Source organism: Cygnus olor, chromosome 1 (genome assembly GCF_009769625.2).
Source record: "Cygnus olor isolate bCygOlo1 chromosome 1, bCygOlo1.pri.v2, whole genome shotgun sequence".
Classification (NCBI taxonomy): domain Eukaryota; kingdom Metazoa; phylum Chordata; class Aves; order Anseriformes; family Anatidae; genus Cygnus; species Cygnus olor.
Genome location: NC_049169.1, coordinates 76,360,153 through 76,378,100, shown reverse-complemented (window position 1 = coordinate 76,378,100; position 17,948 = coordinate 76,360,153). Strand labels below are relative to the sequence as shown.

Below are 17,948 nucleotides of genomic sequence, written 5' to 3'. Positions count from 1 at the left end.
CGCCAACATTTCTGGTGTTTCGCAGCTGTCAGATAATCTGCACCCAGGACCACGCTGCATTTTGTGGCTGTTGGAGAGAACAGACACTTTCCAAGAACAAGCATCTTTCATGCTAAAAAGCCTTCCTTACCTGAGCTGCAGGAGCCTGAGATTTTATGTCTAGGACAGAAGCCTGCCTGCCAGTCTCCTGCGAGGTGGGAGTTAGATGTCCCAAGCAGAAGAGGACATTGATGTCTGTGCACTGCTACATCATCACAAATAATCTTAGCTTAATTGCTCCAATTTCCAACAAGGAGCAAGAGAGCCCTGGGTAGCCAGAAAGAACCAGAAAAATAAAAATGCACTATAAGAATGACATCCTTTCTTTTAAAGAACACCATGCTCATCTGAGAGTAACATATGAGAGATTAACCTATACTGAAATTGGTCCTTATTTTTTTAATTTTCTTCATCATGTGACAAATAGAAGAGACCTGGAGCTCAATAAACAAACAAAGAAATTCCCCACTTGGCATCTATTTCACAGAGGCTGCAAACCGTGAGCTGCTTTACAAAAGCCACCACAAGATTTCTGTTACAAACTTTCAAAGTGCAGTTTTTATTAATAGATAATATTTAAAACCAAAGCAAAGAACTGCATGAAAAGTTTTTCATAAAATTTCATATAAAGCTTTGAAATATTAACAACTCAAAATAAAAAGCAACTGTTTTTGTTCTTTCATCCCCTACCTTACAAAATTATTTTCCTCCATTACCAAAAAAATATGTAGTGGGGAAAAACTTGAGAAAATACTAAATTTAGATGTGTGGAAGGAAGAAGAAACTTAATTTTTGAATGGTCTGGCTGCCTCCTAATGAAAAGGAATATAAAAGAAATCTGTAAGTACTTTCGTGGGGGGGGGAGGGAGGGACGATTTAATCGTAGAATACAAGAGCTGTCCCACTTTTTTGGGCTAAATTAGACTGTTTCCTTCCTGACAAATATCAGCATCTTAATCTTGCTGCTCTCCACCTTAAACCATAGTCATGTGTTTGAGGCATGCTGCTCTAGAATATACCTTCATGGCTTTTCTTTCTCCCCTCTCCAAAGGGAGCAACAACTCCAAGTCACATAATGCAGAAACAGCCATGCCTCCAGGCACTCTGCAGTAAGTAAGCATTGTTAAATATTAGCCTGCCAGGGTTACATAAAACTTCATTCTTTCCCACCCCCAACCAAACCATATGTAATTCTATAACTGGAAGTACAACTTCTCTCCTTCAGATTAACTAAAAGCATTCATCTGTAATCAGACCAGCTGTCTCACAATTTAATCTGTCCAAAAAAAAAGTCAGTGTATAAACCTGTGGGGAAAAAGCTGTCCCACAAAATAAAAACACATGCAAAGAGCATTACTCAGCAGACTGCCAAGCACCAACACATGCTTGGGAAGGATTTTAGTTTAATCCACATCTTGTAAATATGCAGGCAATGAAAGCATTGTAAACTCAAAGTATGGAGTTTCAAGTGAACCTTTGAGCAAAGGAGCTTCTGACCACTGAGGCTATTTGAAGACCAAGGCCATTCACTCTGTTTAGCTTTTGGAGTTAGCTGGTCCAGCAAATCCCATGTGTTTTACAGTCACATCTTTGGTAGAAGCTCAGAAACACTAAATAGGGATATTGACTATGTATTACAGATCCTGTTTTTCTCCTGCATGGAAGACAGTGCCTTGCTTTCAGTAGATGTGGGCTGATTTTTGCCAGTCAGGACCCAGGCTCTTCCTGCTGTATTTTCTTTACATTCTTTACTTGAAATGTTTTTGTTTTGTTTTTAAATAAAGCACCATTTTGCATTGGTCCCTGATCTTAATTCTACTGCTTAAGTATCAGATAATCTCATAAAGGCACATTATCCATAAGAGGATTCTCTTCTTCCTTATTTTTTTGTGCTCAAAAAGTGCAGTTTTCAAAGCAATCAATTAAAATAATTCATCAAAAAAGACAATGCCCTTTCAGAACAACTTAAGTTGCATTTATTTTAGCTCAAGACAGTGAGGGGGGAAAACTATTTTTAAGCTGGAAATCAAGGAGTTACAAAACTGAAAGTAGATACCATACCAGAATAACGCACATTGTTCTGCTTGTTTAGAGCTGGGAGAAAGAGTTGCCAAGACATGACATTCACATTACAAAGCAAACTAAAGGATCACTGAGAATGCAATAAGCAAAGGCAGGCATAGATGCATAGGAGCCACATGAGGAATGAGGTAGAAAAATAGGGATAAGCCACTATTCTGATATTTTTGGTATTTCCTCAGGCAAGCTCAAACCAAGCAGCTCTCCTCAGATAGACTGATGAAGGAGTTCTTTGAAGGTCCACTAAGAACGGGCTATGTAGAAGAATATTGTACCCACTTGAATTTCTGCAAATTAGTCCTGGTAATAAAAGGTAATTGCAAGAGGCCGGAACACGACTATGTCCTACGGCAGTGGTTGAGTGCTGGTTCAAGCAAAGCTGCCAACAACTGAATGACCAAAATGAATTCTGGTATTTTTACCATGTCTCCTTAAAGACCAAAGAGGATGTGATCAATGGGATGTCTAGATTAAGAGAACTGAAAACAATCCCAAAGATTATAATATATCCAGCCTCTGCACAGACACTTGTATCTGTGTAGTTAATATAGCTTTGTTTTTCTAGGCTTTTTTCAATCAGTATAGTACCAATGAAGTCATGACTGAATTCCTTAGTCTGTGGTAAACTTATGATTTTAGCAGGAAATTCTATAATCCTTCTAGAAGTTACACTGCACCCTCTTCATGCACCGCCTGACCCCAAATGTAAAAGGAAAGCCCAAGTATGTCTGAGCTTAGAGTTGCCCAAAGATACCAAGCCAAAAGTAGCATAATGAAAAGGGAGTCGCAAACACCAAATGGTCCTCATCAAGATAATGATTTGGATAGATAGCATCATCACACCCCCAGTGAAAGAGAAAGGATATTCGTTCTCATTACTTGCAAGCTAAATGTTTGATACTATGTGAGACCTTTATTATTACTTTTGAGTAAGTAGCAAATCAGTTTTCTCACAATGCAACTACACCACAGCAATTTACATGTATGTGACAATAAATGACAGCATGCAACTAAACAGGGTAAGATATCAAAGCAAAAAAGGACCTGCTGCAGAGAAGACGAAATCTATATTTAGAAGAACACCACATTGCTTTCATATTATGCCTCTAGTCCAATCTGCTCTATTCAGTTCTATCAAGAAGGTCCAGCTAAGCAAACTTCATATGTTAAAAAAAATGATACAAGAGCCAAAGCACGAGAAGTTCCCAGACTTGTTAGAGATACTGAACTAAGTTTTTCCAGAGCAGTGTGCAATAGGTCTAGTTCAAAAGTCTTGGTTATGACTACCACTCAGCTCATTCGTTATTATATTCTAATTCAGAAACAGAAGAAAAGTAAAGTTTGCAGCAGCTGGAACGTCTTTCTGGGTTGCTATACAGAACTGTGGCCAAGTCAAGCACTTGTAAGTTTGGTATGTGGTTCACAAACTTTCTTTGACCTTCAGTTTACTGAAATGCAATTTAGAGAAACTGATACCCAACAGGTATCAGAGCTTTGGCCAAGGTTTATACTAATGAGATACAAGCAAATCTTATTTTGCATTACATGGTTACAGATGTTACTAGCAAGCATTAAGTTATCCTCCTCTAATTAAGCAATTATTTTAATTGTGGTATGAATGTCAATTCTTGATGCTCATTAATATTTACTCATAAATAAGCATCAGTAATGGAAAACGGGATTCAGTGGGGGCACAGAAGTCATTTAAAGCATTTTCTAAATATAGGCACTACTGTCACTTAAGCAGGCAAATTCTTGCATTAGTTTCATCAGCATGATCCAGTACAGACCTGAAAGCCAAGTAGAGAAAAAATGAAAACCACAGGACAGGAATGAAAAATCTTCAACATAAGGGGAAAAGTAACACAGCTACCTTTGAAGTGTTCAGCTCTTTCGTATTTCATTAAATTTCAGTAGTGTGTCAGGGAGGAGAACATATATGCAGTGCAATCTTAAAAGCCGCATACTCAAGGAAGCCATACTATTACAATACACATATATTTATAATACACACACAAACATGCACACACACAAGCAGAATATCACGTCATTTTTTGTTCCTCTCAGAGCCAAAGAATGATACATAAAATCCCCAGAAGTGACCAGACATACAACCCCTCAGGACTTAAGAAAAGTTGTAATGACTACAGGCGAGGCTCTTCTCCACTAGCATTTCCAATATCATTGGACTTGGAACCAGGTCAGCTACCTGGTAGTTCAGGTTCATTACAGTGGAGTGAGTGGTTTAACTGGCAATGACTGTTAGTAACAAGAGCTACAGGAAGCCTACGAGAGTGATATTTCACCATCAGCCTCTCCTGCCCATCCTCAATTGCAACAGCCAGTTTTTTTTCCCCCTCAACATGAGGGTTCTGCTATGACAGGGTTGCATTAATGTAAGTCCAGAAGGATTTCAAAAGCCTGTGCATCAGGTCTTAACAGAAACAGAATAGTCCCACATGTATGATCATCTGTCCTAGGCATGCAGTCAGCTCTGCCCATTACCATGGTGGAGCACAAGATCTGGGCAACCCTTCCCACAACAGCTTTTGACATAAAGGAGGGTTCACTCAGGTGCTTTTATAAATTCCAAGGCCCAGAAAGACTGAGGTGAAAACAGTAACCTCGTGACGTAGCATCAGAACAAACCACCTGAGGACTAGATGAGAAACCTGGAATGTGCTTGTGGCATCTCCGTAGCTGAGGGACTGAAAGGACAGCAGATCTCAGCCATTTCTTTAAAGTGCTTATAATCTGTTTAGCCACATATATATTTAGCTTTCTAGAAAGCCCACATAATACCCATTCCAGTACTTCAGAAGGGAAAGTCCTAGAAAATTTATGAAAAACTATGACCTCAGTTACAAAAGACCAGAAGTTGCAAGCTACAGCACATCACAAGAGAGGCGGGACCATGAGCATCCACAGAGACCCATCGCTTCCACACTTGTGTATTTCTGTGCAAAATGCCCATATCATGCCAGGAAGCAGACCACCATCCACATTGCAAAAGTTCAGTGAAATACCCCATAGCCTTCAGCAACTGGACCAAAAGGAAGATTTGTCTTTTGAGCCAAACTTGACACCAAAATTAAGCTGAAAGCTCAAAAGAAATAGAATTATTTCATTTACAGAAGAGCTGAATTTCAAAAGTTAAATCTAATTTGAACCCTCTGCTTTGTCCCCACTGAGGGTGCTTGGATTTGGTATAAAAGCTCAGGATGAAGTCCAGTTAGAAAATATGCTTGATGTCCTAAAAAAAGTACTTATTGAGCTTGTACTTTTTTTTTTTGGCACCTGGCAGGAATAAAAACAGAATATGGATAATAAAGGGAAGCCATTTTTAGTTTTGGAGATTTAAGCGTATAAGTATCTCATTCTGAGTAAAAACTTAAAGTTTTCTTTTCCAATGATGTACATAACAGGGTTGTGCTAATGTCACCTAGTCATTCAATTTCTAAAGCAGATTTGTTTTCAAGAGAAAAATGAGCAGAAAGTCAGAACGCTAGTGCTGCAGATAGCTCCGCATGCACCATTTGTGGCATGCCTTGATGTCTATCTTCTTACACCGCTCTACAAGACTCATTTTAGACAAGGTGAGAAGTGGCAGCTGAAGTCACACACAAACCACTGCATGATGCTGGTAGATAGTCCCAAGTAAGCTGGCTGCTCTTGTCTTTCCAGCTCAGCTGCAAAATTCAAAACCAGGCCCAAATCCTAAACTCTGACCCTTCCCTACCCAGGCTCAAGGAGCACTTCCTCCATTTGAGCCTCTACACTGTCTTAAGCTAATAATAAAGATCACCAACAGCCATGTCTCAAAGAGCTGGCACATATCCAAAGTGGAACAGTCAATCCCCACATACCTTTTACTCATTCATCCAATGAATAAAGAACCATCTTAACTAAAGTTGCACTGATATGTGCAGGGGTCTAGTCAGACTCCCTTGTTTCAGGGAAGCTGAGGAGATCACATTCATCGCAGTTGTGCTCAGGGGTCCATTCATGGCTCACTATTCTCCAGGTAACATCCAGGTAATGGTACTAGGAGCCAACAGCATGGATCCACTTCCATACCTTCCCAAAAGGTCAGGGTTTTGCAGTTAAACTGAAACCACTAAAAACAGTTTTCTGTTATGCTCTCCTAGCAAGACTCAGTATGAGAACTACAGAAACAGGGACAGAGATCGAGAAGCAGAACTAGAAGCAGCCTGTAAAAAAAAAAATAAAAAATTTCCTCATGACTTCAGAGCCCATGAGCTGCTGTGTGCTCAGTCCTTATCATAGACACCTCCATGGTGCTATACAAACACAGAACTATGCAGAAAGTAGCCTGGCTATTAATAAGAGCAGTCCTGTAGCAGCAACAAAATATCACTGGCATTAGCATAACAAATCACAGCACAAAAGCAAGCTCATTTTCCTATCAGACTGGTGCTGCTATTTTGGATAACCTCTGACAATAGCAGTTTCAGAAACCAACAGGGGATGACCACTTTTGGTGTAATGCTGACTTACTTCCTCAGCCTAGCATCTGGCCACAGAAAGAAAAGTCTCAGCAAGTTCAGCATGCAATCTGCTTTGTTACCAATGCTTTCTGTGCATATTGTCCAATCAGACCAACTCAATGAGCTCTACAGGCTCAAAGAGAAACCCTCCAAAACAGCTATTAAGTTTTTTGCACTCTCCTTGGCAGCTGTGCAATAACTTTCGTCTTCCTTTGAGCACCTTTAAGGTGTCAATCACCTCATTGACAGTTACCACCTCCTCTGTCTAGGAGCTTCCTAACCCTCAATTAAGGGCATACCTGTAATACCAAACACGCACCCAGGTGTCAACATGTCTGGAGGAAAAAGCCAGAGCATTTGCATTAGCAGTTCTGTTGGCATCTGCCCAAACTTCAAGCAACATCTAACACCATTTTCCTGTTATGAAGCACTTCTTATCTGTACATGCCAAAGGGCACAAAAGGGAGACCCTTCCTTCCCATTTCATGAACTCCCAGAACCAGTTGCTGAGGCACAGTGAGGCACAGACCAGTAGAACTGAGATTTTACCTCAGATATCCCACTCCTCCTCCAACAGCTGGCCATCACTATCCTCTTCACCTCTCACTTAGAAAAAGTAGGCTCAGACATGTATTTATTGGTATCGATAGAGGTTCTGCCATATGAAAAAAGATGCACTTTCTTGGTGGCTCTGTATTTTACCCAAATATGTCTCTTTTTAACTGCTGATCTAAAGATGCTCAGGAAAGTCAGGAAAGAAAAGCTAACATAAGAGCTGTCTCCTAACTCATCCTTAATTGTCAAGACACATGACAGACTTGCAGTCTGTAAAGGAAACTGTGCTGAGAAAGTGGGGCTTTGGTCCACAGAAGGGGAAAACTACTCTGAATTTTAATTATGGGTTCAGCATCTGCTTCATGGGACAGGAAGAGTCTTTTTTTTTGTTGTTTTGTTTTAAGTGTTATTATCATCCCTGGAGGTATTCAAAAGACATACAGATGTGGTGCTTAGGAACATGATTTAGAGGTAGAGTTGACAGTGCTAGGTTAATAATTGGACTTGATCTTAGAGGTCTTTTCCATCCTAAGTGATTCTATGACTCTACCCTCAAGTAGATGAAGTTTTTATCACTTGCTTCTATAACATTGGCTTTTGTGTTCCCTTTTAGTTTGCCTGTTTTAAAGGCCCCTATTTAGATATATTAAACTGTAAAGATAGAAATAGCAGAAGTAAACCAAACATATGCAGGACAACTTCCAAAACTCCCTGCTGCTGGAACTATAGGTTCTTTCTGTAGGATGAGAAATCTGCCTGCATATTTTCCTGCAGTGGTTATTCCAGTTCTCTAGCTTACAGGAGTCAGTACCGTGCATAAAAGGGAATACTGAAATAAAGCCAAAAATGCCCCAATCTATTGGTACCCTGGTTTTTGTCTGCAGGCAGAACAACTTGCAGGCAGTGCTAGAAGGCAGCAGGCTTGGACTGACGTTGCACTCCCATACCGCTTATCATGATAGTGAATATTAGTAACATGCTCATTGCATCACTCCAGGGTTCTGAGCAGTTTAGGAGCAATGGGATGTCCCAGCACAGTATGCCTTGGATGTAAAGCACCTCTGGGAATCTAGTTCTGTGCTATCTGAACACAGCCTTCTATTGCTTCTTCTAGCATTAAAGTGCTGAAGCAATCTTTAGCAAATGTCTGTTTTCTGACTCCATAAGTAGTAGGAAGAAAGAAAAAGGTTAGACTTTCCTGGGGAAAAAGGTCATGTCTCATCAAATTTTATCCCTTAATAACATGCCTGGCTCCCTCAGGGAAATGTCTACTTTTTCCTTGATAATTTCAGTCTTTTGCCTGACTAACATCACTAAGCATTTATGCCATAGCTTTTGTTAGCTACTTTGGAAAAGAGTTACTCCCTTAGTTTGCTCTGAACAAATGCAGAGTAGCCCAAATATAAACAGACACTTAACATGTAAGATTTACCATTGAAATAAGATGCATGAAGTACTGTAGGTAGTATAGATACAGTGATATGCTATAGCATATGATGCGTCTCAGCATGGGGAAAGGTACAGGTGATATTAGCTAACAAAACCCATCATTTTTCTCCACAAAGACTATTTTTCTTGAAGTGTCACAAAAAGTCCATTTCATTTATTGGGTCTCATACTCCATAATTTATCTGCTCCCTTACGCATCACCATCTGCATTCAACTGCTCTACCAAGCCTAGTTCTCACATGGTGTTCTGCAGCCAGAGACAAGAAAGAGATGCTTAGTCATTAGCTGAGTACCACCAGCCAGTGCACCCTTCTGCTCTTTCTTTATAGAGCAAAAGAATTTGGGCTTATTGCACTCCATCTGCTGAGATACGCAAAGTCTTACCTCAATAAAAAGCCCAGTACTCAGAATAACAATATAAGCATTCACCTGATTCCACAGTCACTCAACTATGTGTTCTGCTTCAATGTAACACCATAGGTAGGGTTAAACAGTAAGATGACTCGAGCAGCTGGGTGAACTGTATGAATAAATGTCTACAGGACATCACCTGAGATCATGGGAAAAGTATATCTAGTATTTCACAGGCACTGTATCATGGAAACTTCTTTAACATTAGAAAAAAATTGTTTAAAAACTTAGATGCCATTAAGTCCAGAACTAGCAAGGGAAGAGAATACCAGAGTTTTACCACAACGAGGCTCACATAGCCAGTTATCACAAAAGGATTAATTTAAAAGAAAGACAGATAACCCACAAGATAGTTGATTCATTTTTACCCAGTGTTTATTTTTAGTTATAGGACAGCCTAAAGACTAACCATGTAATCCACTCCTCAGTGTGATAGGTGGGATAGTCACATGGTTCTGCCTCTCCAGCAGTGTGGACTGGATGCCACCTTGAACACCTCTTTTCTACACACATTTTGCATGCACATTTCATTGCTGTGGCTAACAGAGCTATGAATACAACAAGCATATAAAGGATAAGGTGCATGTCTGCTGAACTTTTGTGCATTTCTCTGCCAAGAGGACAGCAGGCTGGACACAGCTGTCACATGGCTCTCATCTGCAGAAATACAACTGTGCTTGCCCTTCAGGAAAGCTCGCCAGGCTGAACAGATCCTGCCCAGCTCCCATTTGGCCTGTAAGAGATTAAGTAGTCCGCCTAAAGCCAGTGCCAGGGCTGCAACCAGCATCCACATCTGCATCAACCAACTCCCCAGCACCTATGCTCATGCTTCAAGAAGTTATCTTTGCAATTGAATGATTTTACATTTATACTGAACATATCCTCGAGAATAACTATATCCATAACTATAGACATTTTCTAATAGGGAAATCTTATTTTCATCCATCTGGCTGACTTGGCTTTGTTTCAGTTCAGCACCCTCCTGTCTTCAGCCCTTTTGCCCTGAAAGCCCACTGTATCTGTGCATAGAAAAATGTATACATCAGAAGTAGTTTAAATGTCAGTGCTTATCTTTTGAAAGGACTTTCAGGCAAGTCTATGATTAAAACTAGATATTCAAGCAGAAGATAATATATTATGTCCTCAGGCTCCTTAAGTCATGATCCATATTTATAATGTAAGACTAAGGCCTCTGTTGAATAATTACATCTTTTGCCTGCCTGTTCTTCTCCTCCACACCCATACATATATGCATGCAAATATATAGCCTTTAAAGTGAGCAATAGTTCACCCCAAAGACAGAATAGCTTCTGTAAGTACATGCATGTTGGAGAGAATTTAGTTCTGTAATTATCATGCAAGTCTTGCAGTAGCCAATTTAGTTCAGACTGAGACACAGTAAGGAAAAAAAAAAAAGGAAAAAAAGCATGTTCCAGATGGGCTAGAGCACTCAGGAGTTAAAGCCAAGCCCTAGGGAAAGGAATTCGGTAGCCAGCCTCATTCTGAATCCAGGTGAATGCTTTCTTTCCAAAAAGACATCTCTGATTGAAAGAGTGAGATCCTACTTTGTCTGCACTTCAGAGAGGGTGCTTCTTCATGAATGAAAGCTACTTTTAAATATTTGGAAGCTACTGAATTCAAAAGTCATACAAAAATACAACAGGATCTCAAGCATTACTTTTCAACTAACCTCATCTACTCTCAACAAATCTCAACTTTCTCAGTAGTAAGCAGTGCCACTGGGTGCCAAAGTCACACTGCAAAAATCAATTTGGCTTTCAAGTCATACTTCTGATTAGAAGTAACATTGACCAGGATCCTACAAGCTTAAACCTGTAGTTCTTCATGCACCCTGCTCAGAGCTACAGGTTTCTTTACAGAAGAACCAGTATCACTAAGAAGGACTCCACACAATGAAACAAAGGACAGATAAGCACTGCATTCCTTACAGCTGGTTGGCAAGTGCAAGTTTCACGCACACATACGTGCATGTACACAATTCCAGTTCATCAGAAAGTTTTTTTAAGTTAAAAGTTCTCCACCTTTAGTAATCCCGTTCTGGAAGTAGAAATTCTGTCAGCTACAGCAAAATAATATGCTGTGAATAAAAATATTTCTTGACAGAAACTTGTTTTGCCAAAAAAACTTTATTAAAAAATTCCAAGCAGCTCTCATCACTCTTTTCACCTTTCCTAAAGTTTGCCTTACAATATGTAAAGTGAAAAGAAAGCACTGTGAGCCTGCATATTCTCTCATGGTCTCCAATTACCCAAGAGTGATTGACTTCTGCAGCAAGTTGGTCACTGTATACCTAGTCTCAAATAACCAAATGGTCAACACAACATTTGTGGCTGAGATGCCTCTGAAAAGATTTTAAAATCCAAATCCCTTTGGCAGGCAGAAATATAAATCAGTGTCACTGATTCACTCAAAAAGTCACAGCTGCAACAATAGCTGTGGATGTCAGAGCCAGAAAAGACCATCCATGGAACAGTCATTCATCTGAGAATTAAGTTCTCCAGTACCAAGCAGGTCACTGAGACACTGCTTAGAGAGTGGAAACATGGGAAATGCATGTGGTATTGTGTTGAAAGAAGGGGACAGCATCATGGAAGAAGCTACCATCTTCTTGCTTTACTCCTACAATTGCTTAAAAAGACATGTGAAGACTCTTGGCTTCTCCCTATTTGCTCTCTTGTATCAAAGTGATTTGTCTTTCATGTTTTTAGCATTCACCTCCCACGTTACTTATCATTGTAAGGGACTAGCCTGGAATTTTACTGTACATCCTGATCAAAGCACAGGGAGTAACCAAGCTACCCCTAAGCTGTTCTCCCATCTTTCCTGTCAGCACAAGGAGTAACAGAGGGGCTCCTCAGTCCTGACCTGCAACAAGTTACCTCAGCTCAGTGCTGTAGCAGATAAAGGAAGTCAAGGCTACATCTACAGCCTGTACTGGGAGAAAGGGAAGTTAAAGAAAAAGTATTCCCGTGACTTGCAGTCTGATTTCTCCGTGCAAGAGCTTGTTAATTCAAGGAAGCTCCGATTTTTCTATCCAAGTATCTGTCTGCCAGTAGAGCTTACAAGCCACAGAGAGGCTGTGCTGTTGAATTTTCACTGAGTAAAGTCAGGCCCCTAGAATATTTAGTTCCTCATCAGAAGGATCTATATATAGATAAGATAGATGCATTGTCTTCCACTGAGATCCAAACAATAGTGTGAGGTCTACCCTGCACCACATAGCACTCTGCAGTATTTCACTGTATGTATTTCGTATTTCTACCACTCACTGTGATTGCAGTCAGGAATTCAGTTTTCTAACCACAACTTATAAAAATATAATTTTAGTAACGAGTAGACACTTCTAACTGAGATGCGGTACAAATAAGAAGTTAGGCTAGATTCCTGGAATATTTTAATATATTCCGCTACTGGAAAAAGTCCACAACAAAATGCAGTCACTGGATTTTTGTGACATGCATCTTCTTTAGTTCTAAAGATGATTGTATTTGTCATCTCATGACACATAGGACGAGCTATGCATTTCACTTGTTCTGCCTCCTTAATTTTATGTTGCAGGTTTCCCCCCCCTGCTGCATGTGTCTAGTTCTTAAAGACTAGGTTTAAATGATGCTCTATCTGGTGTGGCAGAAGCAGAATACAGTCCAGTTAAGATAAAGGAGAGCATCTGCATCAGAGTTGTTTCTGCTTTGTCATTATGAATATATAATACCACAGTCCTGGGAAGTAAGAAAGCAGTAGCTCATAAGTGTTTCAAAGGACAGATAAATCTTAAGATTAATTTTAACATTAAGAAGGTGATATATTTACAACATACTAGTATTAATTTTTTGAGAGTTTAGGATTCACAGAAGTCAGACAAGACAGGGTAGAAGTTCACCTTGCCAAGCCAAGGAGTGCAAACTGGTGACAGCTGTTAGTGTACTAAATTGAACACAACATTTGCAAATCACGTCTAACTTAATTGCATCTAAGCTATCGTCACAAAGAAACATTTGCAAGAACTGCAGTCTCATTGCCAGCTGGCTGGTCTATACATTACACCAAGTCTCACTGCTCACAAACCAACCTCATGTTAACTTAACCAGTTGGGAGCAGCTTGACTGACTGAAGTCTCCAAGTATGTCCTCAAAGCAGAAAGGGATTTATTCAGCCATTCAGTTCTCTCCCTTGAGAAAGCCTCGAGCTCCCTTAGAAAGGAGCTTCTTAAGGAGTGTTACTGCTTTTGTTATCTACTGCCATGAACCCCAGTACTGCCAAGGACCAGGCCTTGCTCCTGCAGCCTCCTCCTTGTACTAACAGGTCTATTCACCTGAAGTACAACCCTGGGGGCTGAACATGCCATGGGTAGAGCCTCTCAGGGGCTGGGGAGACTTGCAGAGCCACTCTGCTGCCTCACAAAACAGGCACATGCTATACAAGAACATAAAAATACATACCCAGAAACATATGCTACAGAAGGACAGTAGAAGGAAAGCTTGCATAGATAATGCACATCATTACTGAATGTTCATATGTATGTAAGGAGCTGATGTTTGATAAAGCTGTGTCAGTGCACAAAATGTTTGTGGCTGTTTTCCCTCCCACTAAATTTAGTCCTAACTGAGGAACATGGAGACACATTCATCTCTTCATGTACATACACCAGGCCTAATAGATAACATTAAAACTGCAGTGAAAAAAAAAAATCTACCAAGCTTCACTATCTCAAAAGAAAGTTTATGATGGTCTTAGGGGCTATTCAGCTTCAGACCTCAAAACACAAGTTTAAAAGCAAATAAGTCCTTAAATACCTCAAATACACACGTTTTCAACAGCAGCACCTATACTAGATTAGCCTTTAGTAAAGGCAAAATAGCTCAGTCACAAGAGAAACAAAGCTCCACTCCAAAACCAACCTGGGTTTAAACCTTTAAAAAGGGGGAAGGGAGTTGAACCCACTTGACTCAAATCGTCCATCCTGCTCTGGCTGATCACAGAAACAGAATACTCTGAGAAAGACTGCAGGTGTTTCCTGGACTTCAGCAAGACAAAATCTTACAAGGAGTCTTACTGAGGTTTCATGCTTCTTCCCTAAATGAGGGAAAGGAACTCCAGAAAAGTCTTCAGCTACAACACACTGGTGATTATTTCAATACTTAAACCTATGCAGACTGTATGCAGCTTTAGAAAGTCTTATGCTTTTGCCAGGATTGTATAAAGTTCTTACTATATCAGTTTTTCCAGAGGCACCACTTTGAGGAAGAGACAAATCCAGCTGAAGACCTAAAGGGTTTTCTTGCCATAAGTCAACATGTATGCAGTAAGTGATCTTCTGTGATGTCTACACAATGTTTTCAGCAGAAGACTGTCCCAAGTGATGTAGCATACTGTGACATCACATTCACTGACATCAGAACACACCAACACTTTTGCCAACACAAGTTATTTTGCCATGCATTGTACAGTGTCCTAACCTAGTACAGTCTTTCACCTGCAAGAGAATATTCTTCACAGCTCAAAGTAATTTAACTTCTGATATGTTGACCTAAAGTGTGCTTCCCTTTGATTTAACTCAGTGCTAGGTTGTTTGGGTAATACTGCTTTAAATACTTCCTTAAAGTGAAATATATTTAACTGAGTCAGTAAATTTAATAAAATAAACTCACATATATTTTAGTCATCTTTTACTTCTCAATTTAAAACATTTTAAAATACTCTCAACCACAGTGTTAGACTATGCACTGACTTACATGTTAAGATGCAGCCAAAAGACTAAAATTTAACCTTTGAGAGTACCTGTACAAATCCTACATTCATCTTTTATGAGTTAATTCTTCACAACATCATTTCACTAAAGCCCCTCTAACAGAAAACTTCTTAAGAGTTTATCAGGCTTGCTACAAGTCTCATTTATTTTGCTTCAGACATTATCATCTGAGTCAGCACCCCTGAAGCTCTTCTCCACACACACACTGTGCAGAGCTTCTTACAGCTGTTTGCAAACACTCATGTTTCAGCATTCATAAACATACACCAGGGAGCTGTTCCTTGTGGTCATAAGCCAGAACTCATTAATCCCCACCAGGGCAGGATCAAGGCCAAGACGGATTTCTCAGTACCTGACTCCTCACCTTGCTGCTTATTTCCCAGGAAAGAGAGATTTGCAGACTCGCACGGCAAGAACAGGGTTCTCCAGTTTCTCTGAAGAGGTAACAGAAAGGTTGCCATTCTCTTACTATAAACCCTCAGTTGGAAGAGATGTTTTTGTTAATGCCACTTTTACTGTGGAATTACTTATAAGGGCCAAAGTTTGAGATCTTTGACAGGGAGGTCTTATTTTCCTTCTACATACAACTGCTTCTGCATCTATTCTACATAGGCATTGCACAGCCTGGCAAAAGACTTGCTCCACAGTAGTGCAAACATTGCTTAAGAGAGCTGCACCTAAGCCACAGACTTACTGTCACAGGCTTTGGCAAGAAAAAAAGGTTCTGTGTCTGGAACATTGCATTTCAGCTAACCAAAGCTGGAAAGGAAGGACAGTTTACATACTTCAGTGTGAGCAGCATACACAGGCAGCTTCAGCACAGGGGAATAGCCTTCCCTCCTGCCTCAGGCTGCGTGTGCAGGTCTGGGTTCTGTGACACAGAGGCTAGGGACAGACCTCACAGAAGAGGTGAGGAGTACATCAGTACACAGCAAGCAAAGGATTGACCTTCTGCATCAAGCACTGACCAGGTCCCAAATTGAGCACCGCTCAACCTACAGGAGAAATCTGTGGGAGAAGGGATTCTGTAGCAGAGAACGAGCAAAACTATCTTAAAACATACTATGAACATTAATTTGCAAATGCTCTTGACAGTGGTTCCTTTAATAGTTGATTCCTTTAAAGCAGACACTACAGAGAAAACTAGTAGAAGTTACTACTTTTCCTTCATGTTTCTTCCAATAGTCTCTGCATCAGCCTTTGATGAGCAAATCAATTTTTTCAAAAGCTACTATGTTGCCCAGATATCTGCCTTTCATTGCTTGCAATTGCCACTAGAAACTCAGGAAGGACACACATGCCTCAGCAACATCCTGGAGGGAGCTCAGCTTGTTCTCCTGCACTCTGCTCTCCCCTGTCTGGAACATTTAAATATTTTATCAGTAAAAGCCAAACATAATATGAGAATCACAGAATCACAGAATCATCTAGGTTGGAAGAGACCTCCAAGATCACCTAGTCCAACCTCTGACCTAACACTAACAAGTCCTCCACTAAACCATATCACTAAGCTCTACATCTAAACCTCTTTTAAAGACCTCCAGGGATGGTGACTCAACCACTTCCCTGGGCAGCCCATTCCAATGCCTAACAACCCTTTTGGTAAAGAAGTTCTTCCTAATATCCAACCTAAACCTCCCCTGGCGCAACTTGAGCCCATTCTCCCTCGTCCTGTCACCAGGCACGTGGGAGAATAGACCAACCCCCACCTCTCTACAGCCTCCTTTAATGTACCTATAGAGAGCGATGAGGTCTCCCCTGAGCCTCCTCTTCTCCAGGCTGAACAATCCCAGCTCCCTCAGCCGCTCCTCGTAAGACTTGTTCTCCAGACCCCTCACCAGCTTCGTTGCGCTTCTCTGGACTCTCTTGAGCACCTCCATGTCCTTGTAGTGAGGGGCCCAAAACTGAACACAGTACTGGAGGTGCGGCCTCACCAGAGCCAAGTACAGGGGGACGATCACTTCCCTAGCCCTGATGGCCACACTGCTTCTTATGCAAGCCAGGATGCTGTTGGCCTTCTTGGCCACCTGAGCACACTGCTGGCTCATATTCAGCCGACTATCAACCAATACTCCCAGGTCCTTCTCTGCCAGGCAGGTTTCCATCCACCCATCTCCCATCCTGTAGCACTGCTTGGGGTTGTTGTGCCCCAGGTGCAGGACCCAGCACTTGGCCTTGTTGAACTTCATACAGTTGGCCTCAGCCCATCGGTCCAGCCTATCCAGATCCTCCTGCAGAGCCTTCCTACCCTTGAGCAGATCGACACACGCACCTAACTTGGTGTCATCTGCAAACTTACTGAGGGTGCACTCGATCCCCTCGTCCAGATCATCGATAAAGATATTAAAGAAGTCTCACTTCTTGGCTGTGCAACAAGCATAGGAACAGTAGACTTGACGGACATCTGGATACAGCTTCTAACAAACCATGAGCACAAGCTGGAGATGCAGTTGCTGACAATGCTGCATGACTATACTTGGAAACAGATAGATTACGAAACAACTCATTTAGCAAACTTCATATTTAGACCCAGAATGTCACTTCTTTAAAAGCGGTGCTAGAAATACTTCAAATATTTCAAGAGAGAGTTTTTATTTATTAACAAACAGTTGCAATATGTTTGGCAAAAGGGCTTTGGAATCTTTTCAGTTATAGGATTACATTGTTCTAGTTTTCCAGATGTAGCTTGATTTAAAATAGACACATTTAAAGAATACCCTTTTTGTTTCTACTTACCCTACAGAAATCCAGTATGTGCAGCATGGCAATATTCATCTTGGATTCAATACCTTGAGTATAACTTTACTGATAGCAAAGGGAGAAAGCTTCAGTCCAATAAAATCAAAAACTTCCAGTTGCATTATTTCTTCTAAAGAGACAAACAGCACTTCATTTTTTTCACAGATACTAACGTAATTTCAGTATGTCTTTGATCTTGTCCAGACCAAGATAAAAGGCATCTTTAAAGTATTTTAATCCACTTTTAAGCAAAAAGACATTTTTGTACACCATAGCTTTAAGTATCCAAGACAGCTGGCTAACTAGGAAGACAAGATCCTTCACTACCACCCCTAGAAGCTGTCCTTACTGGGCTCAAAAGACAAAATATTTGTCTCCTCACTTAACTTGAACCCTGT

General features: G+C 40.6%; 1 protein-coding gene across 2 annotated transcripts in view; it reads right to left on the bottom strand.

The window, feature by feature from the left end:
• The window catches only part of LMNTD1 (lamin tail domain containing 1), a 153,964-nt gene extending 139,571 nt beyond the window's left edge, over nucleotides 1-14,393 (bottom strand). For both annotated transcript variants that reach the window (XM_040545179.1, XM_040545178.1), the window contains exon 1: nucleotides 14,272-14,393. The gene's annotated coding sequence lies outside the window, so the exon portion shown is untranslated. The remainder of the gene's footprint in view (nucleotides 1-14,271) is intronic.
• Nucleotides 14,394-17,948: the final 3,555 nt, after the last annotated feature.